Raw genomic sequence first — 6,491 nt, forward strand, 5'->3', positions numbered from 1 at the left:
ACACACACAAACACACACACACACACACACACACAGACAGACAGACATAATTTTAAGTAGTTTGCTATACTCTTATGAATATCTTATTGGTTTATACTAAAAGCTATCAGAATTTCAATAGTTTCTTAATCTCTTCCTTTAAAAATACAGACTATTATTTTACAGGGTTAACTTGTTGAACGTTGATAGTTTCTCTTTAGACACTGTAGTGCCCTCTAGTGTTAATGAGACACTACACACTTCAGCTCCATATATCGTGTACTTCATTCTCTTCTTTGTCTCACTGGCAGCTGCTTGGGTAGATTGGCAGATTGTGTTTGAGGAGACACTCAGTCTGAGCTCACGGCTAAATCATGGATCAGAAGGTGAGTAAAACCTGCTGAGCTGGCAGAAAATGGCTCTTTTGCTGATGTGCTAATTTTAAAGTGCTGAATTTTTCTTCGCGTGTGTGGTATTTCTTTGCAGTCCACTTCACCCCAGAGACACACGGTGAAAAGCAGGTCGAAGTCTACAGAGGAAGTCCAGCAAGCTAAAAAGGTGGAGACAACCTCTACATCAACAAAGGAATAAATAATTGATAGTTGCATAAATATAAATGCACATGTACTTACTTCAGCTGATTGTTTTTTTTTTTTTGTGTGGAAAATCTAGTATAGTTAACACTATAATTGGATTCTCAATGAGATTTTTGCCACTATATCAGTTCAAACAGTTCAAAGAGACTAACAAGTTACTTGAACTTTTGACATGTTTATAGCAGCTATTTGAATAATTTCACATCTGGTTTGATGCCTCAGACATTTAAAGGAAACTTGTTCCCTTGAGTACTAAAGATTATTAACACCAGTGCTGCAAGAATGTATGTTAATGGACCACTATGCAATGCATTGCCAAGCATTATTTGAGTGAATAACTACCTTTTGATCAATGTTAGGCCTTCCACATACCCCAGAAATCACTGCCTGGAGGGTCAGAGTTGGAAAAGGTGAAGGTGAGTGTTGAACTTTGTGTTTGTCATGACTGAATGTTACTATAATGATAGCAAAAAAAAAACCAAAAAAAAAAAACCCTGCTTAAAGAATTGAGAAATAAATGCTTCTGACTAGAAAACAAACAAACAAATAATTGATTTATTTGAAAAATAAATATTTTGCATATATGCATTTGGCATAAACATTTTATAAATAAATACATTTACAAATTAAATTAAATATAAAAGAAAAATAAATATTTTAAGTATATGGAGTAATGTTTCCCCCCAATATTTTTTTTTTTAAATATATATTTACTTATATTGTCAGTAAATAAAGTAAAACTTTCTAAATGGCCTATTTACTTCCAATTATAAATGCCAACATATTTTTTTTCAAAGTGCCTAGGTTAAAATAATTCACTGTAATAATTTCTAGCAAATTAGGGCTGTGAGATCTATTTAATGTACCCTTTTTTATTAAAGGCTATTTCATTGGATTGGTTTCATGATCTATCATGAACTATCTATGAAAGATTTTATATAGAACAGAAGAGTTATTATATAAATATATCCAGCATGATATAAAACCGTGTGTTTATCTCTTGGTTCTGTATGTTTCAGGAAGGACCAGAAGAGAATGTGACTCCAGCATCATCCACAGAAGAGCTGAAGTGATGCTGCCATTAATCTGTGTTTCTCTCACACACAAACACACACATAAAGATAAATGCTTGTTTTTTTTATAAACAAGGTTTGGTCTAGTTAAAGCATTAGCTCTTCCTTTTGTTGGATGATTTTCAGTACAGCTCAACACACGCAGAAACACGAAACCCATCGAACTGCAGCACATTCAGTCTGTCTGTGCTGCATCTCTGTACACTGACATGCTGTTTATATAAACTCAATGCTTTCACTATGAACATCAGGGCATGTGTGCTTTTACATTTAAAGAAGCTCAAGCAAAATTAGATGAGTGGTCAGTGCAAATAAATATAAAATTATAGGCTCAATGAAATGCAAATTTGGAACTTTGTGGCTTTTTAGTCTATAGCTTTGAGCTCATCCATAGTGTACAGTACACACATTTAAAATTTACAGCTTTTTCTTGGAAGATAGTAAAAATGCTGATGACTTTTCTTTTTTAGGTCCATATATAAATTTGTCCAAATAAATGCTCTCAAGAAATGTATGGCCCGGTTTCACAAACGGGGCTTAGTTTAAGCCAGGACTAGGCCTTAGTTAAATTAAGATATTTAAGCAACTTTTACAAAAATGCCTTAGAAGAAAACATTACAGGTGTGCATCTTGTCACAGAACAATGACACTGACATATTTTAAGATATGTCAGAACAAGATATTTTCAGCTGAGACCGCTCAAACATGTATTTTAGTCTGGGACTAGCTTAAGCCTTGTCTGTGAAACCGGGGGTATATTTCCTGCCTAGAAACTAGTCTCCTGACTAGAAAAGTAAATAGGATTTATTTAATTAATTTATTTACCAGCATGACTTTTATTGTCAGTATCAAGTTTTTTTTTTTTTTTTTTTTAATGAATAGTATCTACTTTCTTTTATTACCTCATCATAATTGGGCAAGAAGATTTCTGCACAGCCAGTAGGTGTTGTTAATGTGTAGATTTTGGCAGTCATATTAATATTTTAGATGTATGACATCATAAATCTACAGATACCCTAAAGGGACACGGTGATGGAAAAAATATGAGATGGAAGAATTACATTTCAGTGCTTTTGTACTGAATGCGTTTGCATTTTGCATCACAAAGGTAATCGAAAGCAAAGTTAGCAAGCGAACACAAAGTTTCTTGAGATGCCATTTTTTCCCTCCCATGTCAGAATGAGTGATTTTTTTTTATTTAGTTTCGATAATTCTCCCCCCCCCCCCTTTTTTTAATCCAGGAATTTTTGTGTTCTGAAAGTTAAAGCACATTCTTTTCTAAAAACACTTACTGCGGGGCTTGTTTCTACAGTATATATGGGTCTAATGGGATGTTTGTCGTACACTCCAGCTCTCATGTTTTTCCCTGTAAGTCAAATAGTGTTAAACGCTCATCCGTTGACTTATTTATTGGCATCAGCTGAATCACAGAGCTGACATACTGAATGAGTCAGCTGAAGATGTTGTGTAAGTGTTTATAGTATCCATGCTATAGTTTGAACTGTTTGTGCTAATAAAGTTTTGACCACTCATCATGCTAAAGTTCAGTGATGAAGTGAGTGAATTTTAGAATACAGGAGTCACTCTCACAGCTGTAAACAAGATACATGAAAACTGTGCAGTCTATTTAGTGCAAGCAATTTGTGACCAAATTAAAATTAAACTACCATCAACAAGTGATAAGATGTGTTTAAATAAGAGTTTACCCAAAAAATTAATAAAAAATTAAATTAAATTACTTCCCCTTAGGTCATCAAGGATGTAGATGAGTTTGTTTCTTAAATACATTTTCTTTGGCTAAAGTTAGCATTACATAACGTGCTCACCAATGGATCCACTGCAGTGAATGGATGCCGTCCAGTGTATGGGGAGGGAGGGAGAGGTTAGGGTGAGCAGTATTTCTCACAACTCTCATTGTAAGAAATACTGCTGCTGCACAAATAACATATATGAAAATAACCCCCATATATAGCATACTTGAAATTACCCCGTAGCAGATCTATACAGGTGGAGCTGGGAAGGTGGAGGGTTTCTGAAGCGCACTGCAACTGCTGTAGCAAGCATTAGCCAAGTATTTGAATGTTGAGTTAGAACCTATCGGCCTGCGCCATCTAGAGTTTCATGACAGAACTTTGTATTAATCCACACGACTCCATCAATGAAGTGAAAAGCTGAGCGTTTGTAAGAAACAAATATATCATTGAGATGTTTAAACCATCGCTTCTAGCCAAAATACGAGTCCTCTATCCATAATATTGCTTTCTCCAGTGAAATCTAGTCATCTCGTCTGAATGAAGAGAGAAATATGCACTGATCAAGCATCATTTACAGGCAAAAAACAGTTCTAAACAAATATGTGGGTGGATTTTGATGTGAGAGGACAACAGGAGATGGACTTTTTCACTGGAGGAAGCGTTATTATGGATTATGTACTTGTATTTTGACCAGAAGCGATGGTTTGAAGTTAAAATGCTTTAATGATGGATTTTCTCCATTTCTTCAAATCTGTTCTGATGAAGAAACAAACTCATCTACATTTTGGGTGGCCTGAGGGTGAGTTCATTTTGGCAAATGTTAATTTTTTTGGTGATCTATTCCTTTAAGACACTGCTTTTAAGAAGCCTGTTTGTGCTTCTATGACACTGCATTAATAACTAGTTGTTCAGTTCAGTTCAGATCTGTACACACAGATTTAATTAACTAATTTCTCATGAACTGCATTTTTTAAGGAGTGAATTCAGTTCTTAAATACGGTTGCCACTTCTGTAAATAACCAAACTCTGTGTGTACAGTGAATGCGGCCCCAACAATACTAAACACTTTGCAACCCCTTTTTAGACTTATTTTTTTTTTAAATTGCTGTCCTCAGATTAATTTTTTTCAGAGGTGAACCAGTGCTGCTGACACTGCGGGCTCCTCAACAATAATCAATCTGACCAAACCACATGACTGACAACTGACCACTGCTCCATGAGCTAATGCTGAAATAATTCATATTGGTCCAAGTTTTATCTTCAGTAACTAATGTCAAGTTTAGTTGTTTTATTTTGTTTTTTGTTCAGCAAAAACATTCAACAAAAGTAATTATCGTACACCAAAACCTGTTTTGTTGCCTTAAGGCACTAATGCCAGCTGGCAGCGTCTCAAAAGTTGACCTATGTTGACAAGATCGAGGAAGTCAGATAAACTAGAAGAGCCTGAAATTAAGAAACAAATGTCATTGTTTACTAAGTAACCGTTTCAGGAAGATTAATTTTTACAGTGAGTCTACCAGAGTTATTATACACTGAAAAAAGTTTGATGAAGAACCAATTTTGACTCAGAAATGAATAATCAGAAGCTAGTGAATTTCACAATTAATTACAAAGAAATGACAGGTCACATTGAACTAAACATGAAATTTTGAAGTAGAAATACTGAAATAGTATTTAAAAGTTAAAAAAATAAATAACATTGTTAAAATGTACTCCAATAATCTTTGTTTTATTTACAACTTCAAAAAGTAATTGACCGTGTCATTAACTTTTTTTTTAATTGACCGTGTCATTAAATTTCTCATTTTAATTTAGTTTAACAATGTACTAAAATAAGTAAAACTAAAACTGTAATACAACCTTTATAGACATTTTCAAAAACATTATTAAATAAACACACAACAAAATTAGTAAAACTTCACAATTGTAATGAAAACAGAAAATTTAAAAATATAAATTCAAAATACCCACCATGGAGATATAGACAGACATTTCACACATATTACAATATAACATTTTTATATTAAAGGCAGATATCTAACATTTAAAAAGATGTGTGCATTGTGAAATGACCTGAGAGAGAGAAAAAAGAAGAAGAATATGGACATTCTGGCATCTCACCACAAGATGTCATAATTTTACAGTAAAGAGTACAGTACACATAAAGTCTAAGCAAACAGGTAGATTTTAAACAGAAAATGCCAGTTTTCTAATAGAATCTTTAGAACAGTCCATCTGACTAGGATATGTATGTTTAAGTGGTTTAACAACACAGCAGTTTATGAATCGCTGACCCTGCATTTGGGCCTTTGCTCATTTGACTGTGATCTGACTGAACTCTGAAGGCCCATGAGTTAGTCAGAGAAGGTCATTATTGACACCTCATGACAGGGTTTCCCATATAAACCTCCTTTACAATGCAGACTGTCAATTTAAGAGCCCCATCAACCATTGTGGAATCAAATTAGGACCCCTAAACGGTAAGATTCAATGTGACCTTTAGGTCTATCTGTCAATGTTACTAGCTAATGAAGAATGACTTACTGCTTTTTGTATATATTAGTCAGACTAAATCTTATTGAACCTTTTTGTCTACTGTAACAGTCTTTCTATTTATTTATTTATTTTTGAAAATACTGTTTCAGTCTTTCTATTTAATTAATAAAAAATATCATTGTTTAGGTAAACCTTAAACTAACCTCAAACTAAAACAACAAAAAAAGTTACTTGAAATAAACTTTAACTGAAATACATAAATAAAAAAAACCCCTCAACTTATTTCAGCTATTTCTCATTTTCATTTAACATGATGTTCTAAAATAACTAAAACTGAAATAAAAATTAATAAAAAAAAAACCATAGAGATGACGAAACAACAACAAAATTATATTAGTAAATAAATTAGACTAAAACAGAGTGTTTAAGTATTCACTACGATCCACTATGGAGATATCGAGACTGTCACATTTCACACATATTAAAATATAAGATTATGGAATGTCTCGGTTACGTATGGTAACCCTCGTTCTCTGAAGGAGGGAACGGAGACGTCACGTCCCGTCGCCACAGCTCCTGTACCTCGCCTGACC

The 6,491-nt window shown here is 33.7% G+C and overlaps 1 long non-coding RNA gene across 2 annotated transcripts in view; it reads left to right on the forward strand.

Annotated features, from left to right (window-relative positions):
- LOC107704643 (uncharacterized) overlaps positions 1-2,193 on the forward strand; it is a 6,769-nt gene extending 4,576 nt beyond the window's left edge. Inside the window, exons 2-5 of one of the 2 annotated variants that reach the window (XR_001635982.1) lie at positions 291-365; positions 466-537; positions 935-991; positions 1,595-2,193. This is a non-coding gene — a long non-coding RNA (uncharacterized LOC107704643). Of the gene's footprint in view, positions 1-23; positions 366-465; positions 538-934; positions 992-1,594 lie in introns of those variants that run through there. The other variant, XR_001635981.1, reaches the window with a different exon arrangement.
- Positions 2,194-6,491: the final 4,298 nt, after the last annotated feature.

This window comes from Sinocyclocheilus anshuiensis, unplaced genomic scaffold (assembly GCF_001515605.1).
Source record: "Sinocyclocheilus anshuiensis isolate Anshui unplaced genomic scaffold, SAMN03320099.WGS_v1.1 scaffold1646, whole genome shotgun sequence".
Lineage (NCBI taxonomy): Eukaryota > Metazoa > Chordata > Actinopteri > Cypriniformes > Cyprinidae > Sinocyclocheilus > Sinocyclocheilus anshuiensis.